A 19,459-nucleotide genomic window follows, 5' to 3' on the forward strand; every position below is an offset into this window, starting at 1 on the left:
TATCAACTTATGCAATTATAATTATTTATTTATTTTATTTATGCAGATTTTTTTTTCTTTAGAAAATAATAAATAAATAAAAAATAATAACAAATGTCTTTCCGTTGAGCTGGAATCGAACTCTGGTTTAATATATTTTGCCCCTTATTTTCACACCACTTGTACAGTAGAGTAGTAGAGTCGTTAGGTTATCGTCGAAATGTGTTAACTTGATGCACGGCTTGGGTGTTAGGTTTATTTTCGTTACGAGATTTCTTGATTCAGTCGCCGCTCTCAAAACCCGCGATAAAAACTATGCAATAGCTTAATAAATAATTAATTTAAATACCATCCGTACTCAAGGAACTCCTAACTGTAGGTACGTCTGGCTGTCTCAGGCGCGTTCTAAACCATTAAATTAAATTGCGTACATTGTTGTGTATCGTCGGTTAGAAAAGGTAAACAGAGAAGCTGCCAGCAAATAAAACAAGTCATTCGCTTGAAATACAATCCAAGGTGTTTTCGTGCACCACACTTCGATCCAATCTCATTTCCTCCCAATGCCAAGTTCGTTGTGACAAACATTCCTCAGCTTTCACACTGATTTGTTTGTACCCTTGACCACGGGCGGTGGCGGAACGACTTACTCGAGGGAACACGGTGGTGCAGTAGTGTAAAAAGGTTTTTCTACTCCCATTTCGTAATCTCATCATCATTAGATAGATAGATATACTTTATTTGCACACCACAAAGACAAATACAAGTGAAATAAAAACAAATTAGGAAGAGATCAGCATACAAAAGGCGTTATCAACCCATATTCGACTCATTGTTAAACACGAGTCTCCTCTCAGAATGAGATGGGATAGGTCTTAGTCTACCACGCTAAATTTCACACGCCTAGAGAATTAGAAAAATTCTCAGGTATGCAGGATTCCTCACGATGTTTTTAACCGACTTCAAAAAAAGGAGGAGGTTTCTTAATTCAACCGTATATATTGCCGTTAAAATGCACATAACTGAAAAGTTGGAGGTGCATGCCCCGGACTGGATTCGACCGTACAACCTCCGTAATCGGAAGCTGAGGTATTTTCCACTGGGCTATCACGGCTCTCTATTATATTTCGTAATCTACTCAATATAAAACCTCAAACCATTACAAAGCTATATTCATTTCTGAAGGTCGCACAAAATCACTATATTTCTTGATGAGTACTGTTTAACAACAAAGAAATTAGAAATGAAGGTATAAAATGCATGTCGTTTCATAACTTATTTATTTTAAATTATGTATAATTTGTTTATAAAATATTATTTAAAATATATTAACCTTATCTAATTGATCTAAGCTTATTAATTAAATTTATTTTCATTAGTTTAAGAACAAGTTAATTATATTTATTATTAGATGTGAAATGACTAGTAATTTATACCCTAATTTTAAAGTTTGTTAGTGAACAGTACTCATCAAGAAAGGCTGTAGTATAGTGCGACAATGACCCTCATTACATGACATTGGCATAAACAATTATTATCTACGTCATAGATTTACCCCGAACCTAGACCCCAACCCTATTTGAAGTCACATACTAACTACTAGATCAAAGATGTAGATCACTCACTTACACACTGTCTCTCTCCGTAATATGTCAAAGTAGAAGTTTCTAGAAGGTTAAATGTCATTAGCATTGACCTTTGAGCGACTGTGCTGTGGAGCAATTACAGTAATCTCGAGCTTCTCATCAGCATTAGGATGTGAACCACGGGACTCAATTAGCAAAGATTTTATAGTAATTAAAGCTGACAAGTAAGTGCTGCCAGCACGCATTTACCCCCTAGCCAAATGGCAGGTCGATTCTCTTTCTACGATCGCTAACGCTTCGAAAACTAGAAAATTGTATGAACTTGATCTTGATCACGTGATCTGTCGATAGCAAATGTGACTGGGTGGGTGACTAGTTACCACCCAATCGGCAAAGACGTACTGTCCAGCGATTTAGCATTCCGGTACGATATCGTGTAAAAACCGAAAAGGACGTGGATTTTCATCCTCCTCCTAATAAGTTAGCCCGTTTACATCTTAGATTGCATCATCACTCACCATCATGTGAGTCAAGGACTACCTTGTAAAGAATAAAAAAAAGCTACCACAGATAATACCACACGTTCTAATATTTAGAAGGCAAAGTTTAAATATATCATACTATAGTCTGGCAATATGACACTCCTATGATATGCGGGCGACGGGGGGAAAGACTGTGCGGGTGAAATCTTGCGTGTGGGGAAGTGAGATGCATTAGTCTTGGGTTTCTCATTCATCGCTACACGGCTCCGGCCCGCGAGGACCATCGGGAGTGTTACGAACGAAGTTGCCAAGCTATAGTAGACGGTTGCGAGTTCGCCAGCATGGAATCACACTAATATTATAAAGGCGAAAGTTTGTGTGTAAGTGTAAAAGTGTGTAAGTATGTTTGTGATTTGACTGAAATTTGGAATGGAAATAGATTTTACTCTGGATTAACTCATAGGCTACTTTTCATCCCGGAAAAATCTATGGTTCCCGCAGGATTTGTGAAAAACTGAATTCCACGCGGACGAAGTCGCGAGCGTCCGCTAGACCTTTAATAAAGCGGAATAGTCCAGTATGCATTGTTTTATTACGTCTCCATTTCCAATTCTTCCTAAAATTATACATATTTCAAGGAATTCACATAAAACCAACACACACTGAGATACTACGTATTGGTGAAAACTGTATGAAACTTGTCTTTCACTTTATCACGAACAGACAGACGGATAGACACGGCGGAGGAATACGAGTTTATAGATTATAGATAGAAAGATTATATCTTCGTTATACAGTCACTAACATGTGTAGCTCGTCGTCAAAAAATGTTTTTATCTTATTAGTTTTACTTTCTTCAAATTTAACAATTCACAAAGTTAAGCTCCGTTCAACTTCCTACCCTAGGCTTATAAATTTAGAACGCCCGAGGGAAATTAATAAATTAACCGACAAAGGGTTTAAAAGTTCTTATTAATTATGGAATTTTCTTAGAATGTCGACGGAATGTAAAAGTAAATAACTCGTAGATATTTTGTAGCAATTCTACGCACGTAGCATCCAATCGTAGACATGCTACGCCAGAGCTACATACCTCTACAATAAACATAAATGCTCTAAGTTTTTACTAACGGTGGAATTCATAGTCGTAGTAGGGGGCCCCTAAGGGGATTATTCAGCCGCTATGTGTCGAATTCAACCCCTACGCGTTTCATAGACAAAAGAAACCCCTCATTTGACAGGAGCTGGCGGCTGACTGCTGAATTACCGATATTTGTCAGCCAAACCATCCCCTGGCATTTTTTTTTGTTGTTATTCGTGATTTATTTATTAGAAAGTGGACGTTCGGATCGTTATAAGTGAAGTTATAAACAGCGAGTTATATCAGTGCCCAAGATATATATTCGCAATTGCGTAAACCCAGTATAATACTATGGCGATATGGAATGTACGAAAGATTCTCATATTAGGCATAATATGCCTCTGTTTGATGAAGAATGAACACAGAAGACCAAAAGAGGAATACCAATACCGCTAGTATTATACATTCTAGCAGCACTTCGATTCTATGAAACGGGATGTTATCAGGTACGTACCTTTGTTCATTATCAATAATTTTTTGTTCATGAAGACGCCGCGCGGTTTCACCCTGTGTGGTTCCCATTTCCGTAAGAATATGGGGATAAAATATAGCCTATAGAGCTCGGGGATAGTGTAGCTTCCCAACAGTGAAATAATTTTTTAAATTGGTTCAGTAGTTCCAGAGCCTATTCAAAACATACAATCAAACAAATCTTTCCTGTTTCTATTATTAGTAAAGATAAATTAGAAGTAGATATAAAACCAATTAGCCCAGTGGGTATGTATGATCTCTGCCTTTTATTATGATGGTGTAGGTTTCCAACAGTGATAGAATCTTTCAAATCAGTTCAGTAGTTACAGATCCTATTCAAAACAAACAAACAAATTTTTCCTGTTTATAATATTAGTATAGATAAATTAGGAGTAGGTCAAAATCCATATAGCCCAGTAGATATGACCTCTGCCTTCTATTCGGAGGGTGTAGGTTCAAATGCTGTCTGAAACCTCCAAATCATTTCAGTTATGTGCATTTTATGAATTTAAATGTATACTACATGTCTCATACAGTGAAGGAAAAACAATGTCTCTACATGTGTGAAGTCTGCCAATTCACATTGGGCCAGCGTGGTGGACCTTATCCCTCTCATTCTGAGAGGAGACTCATGCTTAACATACTCATGATGAAGAATTTAATTAGTTTGTTTGTTTGTAATCTAACCTATATAAATGTTAGGTATACCTATCTAGTTTTGATTTAGGAAATATATAACCTACATAAATGTAACTAACATAATGTTTATTTTCAGACTGCAGGTGCAGTCCATCAAGCATTCTATGAAATAACAGAAATGCCAAAAGTCAAGCTGTATTGATGTCACGCATAGGTATACATATAAACAACCCCGGAGGACCCTATACACAGATTTAAAGAAACCGGCTATCATGGCAGAGAATAGCAGTGATGAGCTCTGAGAATACTGTTTTACCAAGAATACTGAGAATACTTTGGTTCTTGAAAATCTGAGTTTTCAGATCACAGTAATTGGAAGACCCACATACCTTGAAAAGTCAGCAGCATTTAATATCAAGGTAGTAGGAGTGAGTGCAGTATGTTGTAAGGTGGTCACTCACTCTGAAGTCCATAACAATAGAAAATGTATACAAATCTTAATTGAATGAAATTTATTGATTCACATCTTTAATAAAGATAATTATTAAATGTTTACTTCTGCATTTTTCATTTAAGTCTGGCCCTATAAAAATATACAATAATAACAATAAGTTATATGTAAATTATGTATTTATTGTTGTTATTAATTAAACTTTGTATCAAAAGGATATAGGTTTGATTTTAGAATTGCAATAAGTACTGTGTGGTTCATTATTATCAGCCCATTACCGGGCCAAGCCTACCTCATAAATGTATAATATTATGTGATCTAAAGCTTTGTGAAATGCAATTTTACCACTATTCCTAAGGATAAGCTACACTTATATTTATTTACTGCACTTACTATAAATTGTAAGAAAATACAGCATAATAGTACCTATATACTTGTAATTATTTCAGGTAATTATAGGTGGTTTTGAGTAAAATAAACAAATTTCCTCTTACAATAATTTTTTTATTTCAAGTAGGATTCCACATTACAAAAGTATGAAATATCAAACTACTTATATAGTAAATAGTATGCTTGGGATTTCTCTGCGTGATCGTATCACAAATGAGGAGATCCGCAGACAAACCAAAGTCACTGACATAGGTAGCACAGCGAGTCGTGAAGCTGAAGTGGCAATGGGCAGGCCACATAGTTCGAAGAGCCGATGAAATCGCAGTGTTGGTCGAACCCCCACTAGGTGGACCGATGGCATCAAGCGGGTTGCTGGACGTTGGCGGCTCTAGACCGTTGTGTTTGAAAGTCCATGCAAGACGGCTATGTCCAGCAGTGGATGTCCATCGGCCGATAATTTTGTATATGATCATGTTCGTCCACATAACTTCAATATTTTTCAAACAACTCCTTCTTGTGAGAAAGAAACTTTTTGATAAAATTGATCTATTGTACACTTGAACGAATTAAATTTTACTACGATAAATAAAAACAAAAAGTAAATGAAAATATTAGAAACTCAATTATTTTGTAAAATGTCAAAGAATTAACAAAATACGTCTCTCTGTGGTTGTGTCACAGAATTTTCAAAGATCTAATGTAAAATCATAGACAACATTTGCTTGAAACTCCAGTCACCTAGGGGCTCTCCAGTAGTTTGTTTATGAAATGCAATGAAGGATGATTCAATAGTCAGCCCCTGGGTGAATACTGAATATTGGTTTGTGGGGGATTGTTCACTACACGACTATGAATTCCAGGGTAAATTAGGCAGGCCTAGGTAACACAGTGTCTCATTAAATAAGTTTATAATTATGCTGTATATGTTATACTAGCGGACGCCCGCGACTTCGTCCGGGAATCCCTCGGGAACCACGGATATTTCCGGGATGAAAAGTAGCTTATGTAGTAATCCAGAGAAAAACCTATTTCCATTCCAAATTTCAGCTAAATCAGTTTTAAATTGAAAAAGTTTCATTCAAAATTTTATCCCCTATTTTATGCCTTTGGGGGTAGAATTGATAAAAATCCTTTCTTAGCGGATGTTTACGTCATAACATCTACCTGCGTGCCAAATTTTAGCCTGATCCGTTCAGTGGTTTGGGCTGTGCGTTCATAGATCACTATTTCGGTCATCTTATGTTTCACCTTTGAGTTATATATGTTTAGATTTATTGTGCTAGGGTTCTTAAAAATTCACTTACTATTATCGGTTATTATTTAATAAAAATTATCAATTTTATTGCGTAAACCAAACTTCTAAAATGTGAAACATTCAAAAAGAAATTGCCTCTAAGGCGCGATAGATTGATATTATAATTGAATACAACCTCATCACATTAAAGTTTATCCTTTGACAAAGTTTTAATCGAGTTATAGGAACACTTTAGTTACCGTGTTGTTTAATGGATTTAAAAGAATGTAATTCTATACCCCTTTCAGTTTCTACACGACATCTTACGCTAAATCGCTTGGCCGTACGTCTCTGGATTCGAACCCACGCCATCCGCATCGAAGGCCGAGGTCATATCCACTGGGCTTAATAACCATATTATCATAACATAAACTGACGTTTGAAAAGTGATTGTAAGCTTGTGTTTAATTCTTGTTTATTTAAAACTATATCCTACCTGATCCCCCATGCCAGTGATGATGGGTGTGTTCCAATAGGCCGCGAGCCGTGCGACGGGCTCTAGAGCGAAGGCACAGGCCGGGCCTACGAAGGCAATCACGTCGTCCTTGAAGTGCATGTCTGCCGCTAGGCCTGGGGCTATGGCTCCAGAACATGTCGGGTAGCTGCGGAAATAATAAAATCGATTATAAACGGACCAAACCATTTGAGTTAGTGTTTAGTGACTAAGAGCAGTGATAGCCCAGTGGATATGACCTCTGCCTCCGATTCCGGAGGGTGTGGGTTCGAATCCGGTCTGGGGTATGCACCTCCAACTTTTCAGTTGTGTGCATTTTAAGAAATTAAATATCACGTGTCTCAATTGGTGAAGGAAAACATCGTGAGGAAACCTGCATACCAGAGAATTATCTTCATTCTCTGCGTGTGTGAAGTCTGCCAATCCGCATTGGGCCAGCGTGGTGGACTATTGGCCTAACCCCTTTCATTCTGAGAGGAGACTCGAGCTCAGCAGTGAGCCGAATATGGGTTGATAATGATGATGAATGATTAGTGACTAGTGACAGTGTAGTGTTAAGTGCAACATGGAAGATCACGTGAACAAAGTGACCTAAAGACTTTACGTATTTAGTTAGTGAAAGACTAAGATTAGGTTATTGGACATTATCTTAGTATAATAATAATATATTATAAGTTTAGGTTAAAGTTATTACTAATTAGTCACATAAGTAGGCTAGATCGTAATTTTATGAAGTACCAAATTGGTACTTAACAACAGAGAAAAAAATATATACTGCGATATCATTATCATTTTCAGGCCGATGGACGTCCATAACTGGACAGGCTTTTTGTAAGGGCTTCCGAACCCTATTTTTTACGTTAACTTAGATGTTTGATTTTTTCACTGCTTAAAGGACTTTTGACTTGGTATATGGTTTTAATTTCATTTCAATACTTCCAGGTGTTCCAAAAACATCGATAAGAAGAGACAGACAGAAGAACAAAGTATTATAATTCTTTAGGGTTCCGTACCACAAAAGGACAATGACAATGATTTCAAATTTTTTAGGGTTCCGTATCACAAAAGGACAAAAACAGAACCATTATAAGATTACTTCTATACTACAGCTCTACTCGATAGGGCTGAAGTATAGAATCACAAACAAGTAAAGCAAGCAACGTAATCTAAAAGAGTAAAACGTGTCTTAAAAGATAGAGCAGGTTAAGCCGTGACTCGAATATAACGAATAAAAATCTTCCATACATTTTATGTCCACCGTCCTTCAAAGTTAGATGGAAAGTCATTTGTTTTAAAGTGCGCGTAAAAATGCAGTTCCTTTTACGACCTTATGAAAACTTATGTATAGGTACTTTGTTTTATAACCAGGAGGTCCTGGATTTGATACCCAAGTCACATTTAGGAATTTACTATAATTCCTTTTTAGTGTGTCCACTGTCCGGATAAGTGCGAGTCGCATTCGCCCACCGAATGTTCTGTACGTAGCCATTTCATGTGATATCTTATTTGAAACCAGTCAACTAAAATTCCATCTCTTTGAAAAACCTGTATGTTTATTTAATTAATATAATTTTTTTTATCAAAAAAAAAGAAAGAAAAAAAACATACCGGTCAACTTGAGAACCTCCTCCTTTTTGAAGTCGATTAAAAATTGACATTAATTCATTAACAAGTTAATTAAAATTATTATTAGGTGCAAAACGACTAGCGATTTAAGACCTCATTTTTAATTTTAATTTGTTTTTGATAAATATTGCACGGCGAGTTTGGATTTAGTGTAGATAAGAGCCGTGATAGCCCAGTGGATATGACCTCTGCCTTCGATTTCGGAGGATGTGGGTTCAAATTCGGTTCGGGGCATGCACCTGCAGTTGTGTGCATTTTAAGAAATTAAATGAAAATGGTGAAGGAAAAACATCTTGAGGAAACCTGCATACCAGAGAATTTTCTTAATTCTCTGCGTGTGCGAATTCTGCCAGCGTGGTTCACTATTGGCTTAAGCCCTCTCATTCTGAGAGGACACTCGAGCTCAGCAGTGAGCCGGGTTGATAATGTTGATGATGATGGTAGGTAAAGGTAGATAAATATTAAATATTGTACGTACTGATTATGTATAGTTGAAAGTTGATAGTAGTTTAAAATCTACGAAAATTTATCATGACATATTATGACATGACAAAGAGATCATTATGACTTGATCATAATGATCTCTTTGTCATGTCATAAAACACAAAAACGGGGTACCTACCCTACAGATAAAGTACCGACCTACGAGTATAAGGAAACTGCGAAGGAAACTTGACGAATGATATGCAAACAAGGCTTTTACAAGCTTACATAAAACTATCCGGTGTCATCATCATAGTAATGGATTTGGATGTCACAATATAACGCAAAACATGTTCGGCGATATTTTGCATTTCTTTATACAGATTCGATAAAAAGCTTCGCTTGTATTTTCCATACAACTCTAAGTAGGTAGGTATATTTACTGAACTATTGTGATTTTAAAACAACTGTGTTTTTTTATTCTAAATAAACCTGCGCTTGACTACAATAATTTATTTATTATTATCCTACTAATATTAAAAACGCGAAAGTTTGTATGGATGTTTGTTGCTCTTTAACTTCGTAATTCAGAACCAATTTGGCTGAAATTTGAAATGGAAATTGATTTTACTCTGGATTAACACATTGGTTACTTTCATCCCTGAAAAGGAGCGAAGCATTAGTAAAAATGTAGCAAAAACGGAAAAAAAATATTGCTTTAGAAGTTTCCGTTACGTCCACTGCGTAAACAGTTACAGTTACGCAAAAATAATAAAATTAAATCATGGAAATGTTCCTCTTTAAGAGTTCTAAAAAAAAGTCAGCGACAGTACTAATAAATATTTATTTATTATGATTGATTCACCTTCTTTATGGTAACTTTCCAAGCGGACGAAAAGCCTATGTCCTGCAATGGACGTCCTTCGGCTGGTATGATGATAATGATTAAATAATCGACCCCCCACTAGGTGGACCGAAGACATCAAGCGGGTTGCAGGGAGCCGCTGGATGCTGGCGGCTCGAGACCGTTTTGTTTGGAAGTCCATGCAAGAGGCCTATGTCCAGCAGTGGACGTCCATCGGCTGATAATGATGATGATGAAGATTAAACAGTCCTTGAAAGACTTACCTGCCCTGCACCTTTTGCAGTTCGACATTATGATGAGCGAGGAACTTCTCGTTAACTTTCTCCAGCGCCATGTCCACGGCTGGGCCACAGCGTTCCAGATCGAACGGGGAGTCCAACCTAGACGCCATTAGTACCCCCACTTTGTACACAATGCGTTTGGAAACGCAAACTGATAGTAGACACGATAAAAACACGAGGCGAGACAACTTTACTAAGAGCATTTTTAAGCTCAGGAAACGTTTACTTTGCACGCTCAAATAAAAGACTCGCAAGGATTTTTAGAAGTATATTTTTAATGAATAAAGTTTTGTAATGAAATAAAACTTTACTTGTAATAAATTTTGTAGTGGGTGACTGTAAAAAAAGTTTTCATAAAAACAGTCAATGTGATATTTGAAATATTATTAATTTCTACTCGTTTACGGATACGAGTATTTTTCAATAGTCCCAAATCACGATACGAGTATAATTCTTTATACTTTTAAAATTACTCTGTCATGATACGCATTCAATAAATTCAAAATCGAAGTTAACGCGATTCTCGTCGCGTATCGCATAGCGGAGAGACGTGCGATATCCAAGATGGCGTTTGATGTACTGAAGCGGACGGATGGTATTAGAACTTGTGGGTGACGCAACAGGTCGCTTTTCCCGCCATTAACCCTCGAGAGTCGTGAAATTAATGCTCTCGGACCCATTACGACTTGAATACATTTTCAAAACTGTTGCTTTATGAACGAGAAAGTTTAAATGTCTGAAATATTGCTGAAGTCGACTAAGATAAATTCAGTTGATCAGAACTATAAAGCGTGGAATGGAAATAGGTAGTCCATGATTTTCCTATTTATGAAACAAAAAATCCTTAATTCGGTTTATTTCTGAACTTTTTAGTTTTATAAGAAGAAAATTTTTTAAGAACTGTTAAATGAGCTTTTAGGTCAACTTCAATAAAATTATAGTATATATAGTATAATATTATATTTATTATTATAATTAATTGTTAATGAAAGTTAACTTCTGTAGTAACGCTTGCTTCTATCCAACATTTAAAAGAGTATTTTATTCGTTTACTTATTTTGGAATATTCAGCTATATCAAGGAGTCAGTGTTTGTTCATTGTAAAATGTAGAGCTTATTAACTGAAATAGACATTTAGTTACTTTTTATTTCCATATTAAGCGAGTAAAATCACAGGGCCAATGCTAGTAATACATCTATCTACTCGTCGAACATTCGGCTGGCTTTAGTTATACCTAGATGACAGGAAACGCAAGTTCCTTATAATATCTTTTTTGTGGTCAACTCATGAAACTGGAGAGCTATAACATCATTACAAATGGTGTTGCTATCCCAACTATGTTTTATATATACTATGCACAAAAATTAAGGGAGCAGAAAAAAAATCCAAATTTTTGGGGGATTTTCAACAGGCTGTAACTTATACAAAAATGGTCGTACAGCAAAAAAATAAAAAGCAAATTGTAGCTCTAAGTGTTTAGTTTTTGGATCTGTCTTTGAAATTTTTTTTTTGAAAATATTTTTCGAGTAATCATAAGAAAACCACCGAAAAAAAATTTTCGAAATTTTTTTGGGTTTTTTTTTTAATTTACGAACGTGGAAAAAATTTTTTCGACTCAACCTCCATATGGACCGGATAGCTTGTTTATTCAGATTTAATTTAGTTTTTTTTAAATCTCGATACGAGCATTTCTCGCTGAGATATCGATGTTTGAATGGAAAAAGATAATTTTAGATACGTACTCGTAGATACTTATACTTATTAGTAACCTGTTTTTCACCAATCCCACAATAATAGTTTTCCGAAATAAAAAACTGCTATCAAATTGTGTTGTGTGGCATAATTCTCTAATAAAGCTTTTTTCTTTCTTTCTTTCTTTCTATCTATGTGTCAGTCTACGAACTTTTGAATTTGAACGAGAATCGTTAGAACTCGCCATATGAAGTAATAGCTAACATGGCACAAGTTGCCGGATGGGTCTAAACCAAATTATACAGGTTCTACAATTCGTAATTTCCATACATTTTGTTGATTTTCAAAAGTACCCGCAGATAAAAATATCCGGTACGTATCGTTAGAACTAACCATTTGGGGCTATAGTAGTAGAAGTAGAATAGTACCTACTAGTTCTATACAATATCAGCCTCCTCGGTTCCCCTGGTTTGGCGGTATTAAATTAAGCAGAAAATACATAGTGTTAGCTCATATGCTGCGTTCGGGACATTATCCGTCTAAGAAGTTTGCATTTTTAATGAAAAAGGTTCCTTCCGCCATATGTGAAGTTTGTGATACGATAGATGATGTCCATCACATAATAATGGAATGTGGCAAGTATAACGCAGAAAGAGAAGAATTTATTCAGAAATATCGAGTTAGTAAGTTCGATGTTGGAGCCCTGGTGAGCTTTCTTTGTCAACCAACATCAGAAAGTTTCAAATCTTTTGAGATATTTCTGAATAAATAATCTTTTGAGTACTCCAACTCGTGATTGATTATAATTAAGATAAATTTTCATTTTAATTAAGATTAGAAATATTAGTTTTTTTTTTATATATTATGTAATATCAACTGAAGATTGTCGTATTTAAATTAAGTAGCTTTGTTTTTATTATTGTCATTGTCATTGTTAATTAGGGTACGATGGGACTGACATGTTATTTATAATAAAAGTCCCTTTAAACTTATAGATTAAAAAAAAAAACCTACTAGTTCTAACGTATCGTGCCATTTTTTTTGTTAGCCGACACTTTCAAAATGGCTTAAAATTATGATCTCCTTTTTGTCTTTATAATATTAACGTGGTAACTAGAGAACGTAAGTATAAGTATCAACTTATTTTTGTAATACCTATGTACCTACTGGAAACTATATAATATTTTAGTAAAACGTGGAATACGCCCTTGTTGGGATTCAACGACCGGTTGGCCACAAAGCTTTAAGATGCCGGCTGTCGTCCATTAAATCCAAGTTTATGGTCTGTATTGTTAGTGCGAAATATTACAGGAATAATGGCAGACATAACGCACACTCGACATGATACACTGTAACCATGCTAACAACATATAATCTTAGGCTATACGTAGCATACCTACGTATATAGCCTATAATTATATGTTGATAACTCCGAGTTTGCGTATGGATCTAAGGTATAACAAATATTTAATTTTATACAACCCACGAGTACCTACTAACCTGTTGTTTTTTGTAATTTCAGTGAGGTATATTAGAACTTTAGACATACCTAACAATATCTCAACGACTGAACCGATTTAGATTTTAGAAGCCCCCGTTGCTCGTATATGCGCAAAATATAATGAATTATCTCGTTCTATAGCTGGCATCGACATATTTTTTAATTCTTATAATGTCTTTAAAAAAGCTCACCGATCATCTGTCGGTGAGTTCTTTCCTATAATAATTAAGTTAAGTTATACTTGTTCTTTTGTTCCTTGTGTGATATTTGACTGTTTACCTACATGTTTTTTTTAGTGAATGTTGTGTGCACTTGTCATAGATGTACGTATAAGTCAATGTGAGCTATTTATATATTATTTGTGTATCTCTTTATGTATATTGTAAGTGTACGTAAATAAATAAATGAATAAATAGATGAAAATGTCCTTACAATCAAGGTTAGGACCTAACCTAACCATTGGTTTCTGAGCTACTCTTTTTTTATTTACAAGTTAGCCCTTGACTACAATCTCACCTGATGGTAAGTGATGATGTAGTCTTAGATGGAAGCGGGCTAACTTTTTAGGAGGAAGATGAAAATCCACACCCCTTTTGGTTTCTACACGGCATGGTATGGTACTAAATCGCTTGGCGGTACGTTATTGCCGGTAGGGTGGTAACTAGCCACGGCGAAGCCTCCCACCAGCCAGACCTGGGCAAATTAAGAAAATCTCAATCTGCCCAGCCGGGGATCGAACCCAGGACCTCCGTTTTGTAAATTCACCACGCATACCACTGCGCCACTGAGGCCGTCAGTACTCAACTCAAGTGCTGGTTTTTTGGAGTATGTATGGAATTCACTTGCGTGACCATTAGGTTGTTATGGCCGAAGGTAAAAAAATTATACGATTATGCTTGAATAAAACGAATCTGAACGCTTTTAAACAAGACATTTATTCAACAAAACCTCTACACATTACTTACATATTTAATTAAAAAAGATATTATATAATACCGTAAAAGCGCAAACATTAAATTCATATTCATATATCAGAATTGTCATAACTACTGTATTTTTTTAATTACTTTTTATTCAACCCATAGCTCTGTCTATTTCTATGGGTCAAGTATTTTTATGGCAACACTTCTTTTTAACTCCTTTCTCATGAAAGAAGAACGGGATGAAAATATATATATTCAAAACCGACTTTCGACGCTAGAAATAATAAATAACTTTTTATAACATGTTTTTCTTTTTATAGAATCTTTTTCCTTGTTTATTTGGAATGCCCAAAACAAGCGTGCCAAATTAATAATCTCTTTTTAAAATTCAGAAATATCGATTTAAGTAATTAATTAATATTAATGGTATTATTTAACCGATATCACAGTTTACACTACGTGTATCTGATTTTGCGCTTATACGATTTTTTATACAAAAAGGTACTTAGTGTTTGGTGTTATAAATAATTACATATAAAAAATTAAATACACAGGTCGATTTTTCCAAGTGTTCCTGGAATACAAAATCCGAAACAGAATGGTGAAAAATACTCAATTATAATATTCCGAATTTAATAATGATCCCGACTTAATTTTGAATTAGAGTTTGGATACTGAAAGTAATTACTAAAATCGTCCGTCAAATTAAAAAAAAATTACTAATGTTTGATAAAAACTGATGTGCATATTTGCACATCAGTATAAGTATCAAACTGAATTATTTCAATCTTTGCACTATAATTTTGTGAATTCCCTCTGAGTTTTTTTTTAATTTGCCGGGTGATTTCAATTTAGACTCTAGTACTTTCAGTAGCCAAACTCTAAAAGTCCAGACTCACTTGAAAAATTCTCTCAGTGTTGCTAGTCATTGAATATTGTTAAATTATGTTCTCATAATATACTCAGAGGCACAATTATCCGCCCACTTTAATATAGTCGCGTCATATTAACTAGGGCGAATAATTGTGCCTCTTGAGTATAAATATTATTATTACAAGAACAAAATTTACTTATTTTAAAATAACATAATGTATTAACATTACGATTAATAATATTATTATTGTTAAAACCACTACATTCACAATGGTACACTAAAATGTCTATGGGATTACTAATTTAATACTATTAAATGTTTCGAAGCGTAACTTTTAAATGCGTTCGTCTTATTTTTTTATTAAAACGGATTTTAATTAAGATAACAATAAAATAAAACAAACTTATAAGCGGAAATCTTATGTTGTAATTATATAAATGTAATATATAAAAAGAAAAAACTTCAACATATTATAGAGCACATATATTGCATTGTATACACAAATATGTTAAAACTAAATATAATCAGATTGTTAACAAAGGAAAAAATAAAATTTCTAAGAAACATTCTAATATTTTATTCATTTTTGTGGAATTTTGGTAACTGAAGAACAGTATAAAAACGCATTGCTTATGAAACAACGAGGATTGGTTCCATTTTGATAATAATAATCTATTTCCACTAACCAATTACCCTTTACTTAAGTTATTTGACTAGTAAAATAGAATTTTTAATATTTTTGCAGAAATAAAATAAATAAAAAATGCATAAAAACAAAACACTATCTAGAAATTCTTTGAATAAACGCTAGCCAAATCGCCTTCCTTCAGTCATTTTGTAATGAAAAGTGTTTCTATCGATTTTTGATTGTCAACAGTAGAGTTAATTTATGTTGTTTTTATGGAATGCGTTCAAAAGTTTTAATCCGTATTAAATAACATAAAATAAAACATAGACAACTGGAACAGTTGGATAAAATATTTAAGATATATTTTGTAAAAAAAATGTTTAATACGAGTAACACATTCAAAACTGTTTTATTAGTCAAATACATCAGGACAATCCAACATCTTAAGTAATAATGACTAGATGAACCTATTTGCAAATAACACTAGGCAATTATATTGTAAAATCATAAATAATACAAATATTTTCAAACATGGCATTTATATGGTCATAAAATCAGGCGGGTATTCAGATAATTATAAAATTATTTTTTAGAAATAATGGTCTGAGAGTTGGTCGACATTTGAGGGTAGGTAAAAAAAAATTTTGTAAATTTTTAAAATTTAAAAAATTTATTGGACAAAACTTTAAAAATTTAAAAAAAATTAAAAATTTTGTCTAATTGTTTGTCGTTATTTAGTTTTTTTATTTTTTATTTAAAGATATAACATTTCAGATTGCCTAAAAGATGTTTTTTTGCAAAAAAAAAACGCTACAGGTTAATTTTTGTAAAAAAATGTTAGTCAACTCAGCTTGCCTTAAATACCTACCCAAAAATGTCGGCCATCTCTCCAACTATAAGTACTTTTGCCAATAAACAAATAATAAAATATTGAAAAATAACAAAAATAAGATATATTCATGTATTAAAAAAGTAACACAAATGTCTAATTAGTTTGTAAAATTATATATTTTCTTGATGGAAACTATGTTGTTTCAAAACCAACTTACGAATAACTTTTATGTCAACTACCAAACCGGGTTAAAAATCATCACTCTAGACCCACCCAGTTACATTGGAACATCAGAAGGGTATTTCTAAATACCCTTTTATTGGTTGGAACAAATGACATTTTTTTTCAAACGCACAACCAGTCCGGTAGAACACTGAATCGTAATGAACATCAGTAATGGTTCTGATTTGATCAACATTCTAATTAATAAATTGGTTGACATCAAGAAAACTACCCTTGAATAGGGCTAAAAGGGGCCGTCTATGAATTACGTTACTCAAATTCTATAGTTTTTGGAGGTTCTACAAGGGCCTTACCATTAGCATGACAATGACAGTGTAAACTCTACTTTATGTGGTATTACATTTTTGTAACCTCTACTTCATGGGCTTTTTTTTTAAAATTTTAGAGTTACGTATGTACCTCAAAAGGAAAAAACGGACCGCCTATAAGATTACTTTGTTGTCCGTTTTTCTGTCTGTCTGTCAAAGGCCTTTATTTCGGAAATGCGTGGAGGTAACAAAATAAAAGGCAATAGACACATACCATAACTTTATCTATATAGAATGTTATTTACTCTACTTTAGTCTGTCATAAAAGATTAGTATATATGATATCCACTCTACTTACCACGTGGTTTAAATTTGTCTAATCGTTTCCTCCTTCCTATCATAACATGTAACGTGATTTTTAGATGACCCCCATAGATTACGGCGTCAAATACCGTGAAGCTCATATTAGGTACTTATGTATACATTTATCAATCAAATACTCTAGTTTGACACCATGGTACTGGAGGTAAACCCAATTGCATAGGAAGCCGCATTGGGGGTAAGAAATGTTGCGTCCGATTCAAAATATCTCCATAACTCATGCCCCCTTTATCGTCATTCACCCCATCAATGGCATAACAATGGCAAATTTATGGGTTGGCTCCCAGAAAAATCGTCACTTACGTGCCGTAATAGCCAATTACGTGAAGAGTTTATCAGTGTGATAAGTATTATTACACTATATGTGTGTGTGTGTCATGTATATGATTTGTCTATGACATGACGTTAACAGGACTGAGTTATTCAATTCGCCTGTAGAACCAACCTCAGACCAATTTATCGCACCCATGTTCACGAACAAAATTGTCCTACATTTTCTGAGAAAAACGAGCTTAGATTTGGTGTATATATCATACTAAACTAGAAGTGCTTTCCCGTTTTTTTTTACACCATTCAAGCTCTTTAACCGATGAACAAACAAGTTTTTATAATCCCATTAGATCGTAGATCATATAACTTACAGAAACTAACGCCTAGCGAGGCAGGTCCTTACAATAATTGGTCTGAGACACCTACACAACAAATCTTAACCCCTCTACAGCCCCAAACATATCCTTAAATTCACAATAACCGCTACTCTAAAATTTGTGCGTATCGACCTAACATTACAATAAAAACATTACCCTCCTTCTGGTGCGGTCGGGTAATTATACCAATACATTTCACAATACTAACATCACACATACAAATAAGTTATCATATAAATATATTTTTTTTTTTTACAATTTTTTACTTATTGCTGTCTCTGTCACACAGATTATAAAGGACACATTATATTATTTATCAATTAAATTGTACTTCAGGTGTAAATGTAAATAAAATAAATTATAACTAAAACTGGTAGAGATTTCATTTTAAAAACTCCTATTCAATAAAAGATTTTGTTTTTATAACAGAAAACATTCAGATCAATTTTTAGGTTTTTGTTTTCAGAACTACTCACTTGAGGATTAAAAATTTATTAAAAATTGATTGAAAATTTTCGTGTTCAATCCGCGAACTACATTATATGGTCCTTCGTATTTCTTGTCTATGAACAAAAGTATTTCTGTACACTATAGAGAAATTCAGTTTTGAAATCGATAAATATAATAAACAAAGTAACAGAAAAAATGCAACATCAATTTAGTTATGTCACTTTTTCTGAAATTCTAGATTCTACATACTTAGTTGTCAACTCTCGTTGCCAATCGATCCAGAGTTGCCAACACTCGCGTTAATTTATACTTTTTTGTAATTTTAATAAAAGTTTTTATATTATTATTTTATAGTATTTTTTACGGATTGAAGACACAAATTGTTGATTAGAAAACAATTTTCAAAAAAGGTTACTGCGACACAAGGTGTACATAATTGCAACCTATAAATGCCTTCTCTGTCTGTGTACAATTTGGCAATGGATAATTTTTAAATTACATTTGTATCTGCCATCGCCATTTATCGTTTACATATTTTTTATCTGTTACTACAATCCGCATTATTTAAGGTGAAAGCAAGAAAAAAGATACCTCTAAACATTAACATTTTGTCATTAATTTGCTAAGTATATGGCAACCCTGTATTGTCTATGGCAAAAATTATCTATCAAAATGTGATTCAAAGTGACAACATAGTTCTTACTATTGGGATCGGGAAACAACATTTATTCTAATTTGCTACCAAAAGGAATGTGTTTGTGAAAAGTTAAGTGATCTAGTAATGGTATTGGAATTAATGTTTTATCTTAAAAAAAATACATTTAGTAGGCCACCTTAGTTTCCTCTGACAGCTATTTGATATCTTACATATAAATAACGTCATCTACGTGTAGAAACGGAACTAACTTTTTTTACCTCTTACAACACTATTTAACTTGTCAGTTGTTAGTGTTTATGCTG

General features: G+C 33.9%; 1 long non-coding RNA gene across 1 annotated transcript; it reads left to right on the plus strand.

The window, feature by feature from the left end:
* The first annotated feature begins 3,171 nt into the window (after nt 1-3,171).
* On the plus strand, nt 3,172-4,850 carry LOC128199228 (uncharacterized). The gene is made up of 2 exons (XR_008251886.1): nt 3,172-3,631; nt 4,432-4,850. It is a non-coding gene; the product is annotated as an uncharacterized LOC128199228 (long non-coding RNA).
* Nucleotides 4,851-19,459: the final 14,609 nt, after the last annotated feature.

Source organism: Bicyclus anynana, chromosome 20 (genome assembly GCF_947172395.1).
Source record: "Bicyclus anynana chromosome 20, ilBicAnyn1.1, whole genome shotgun sequence".
Taxonomy (NCBI): Eukaryota; Metazoa; Arthropoda; class Insecta; order Lepidoptera; family Nymphalidae; genus Bicyclus; species Bicyclus anynana.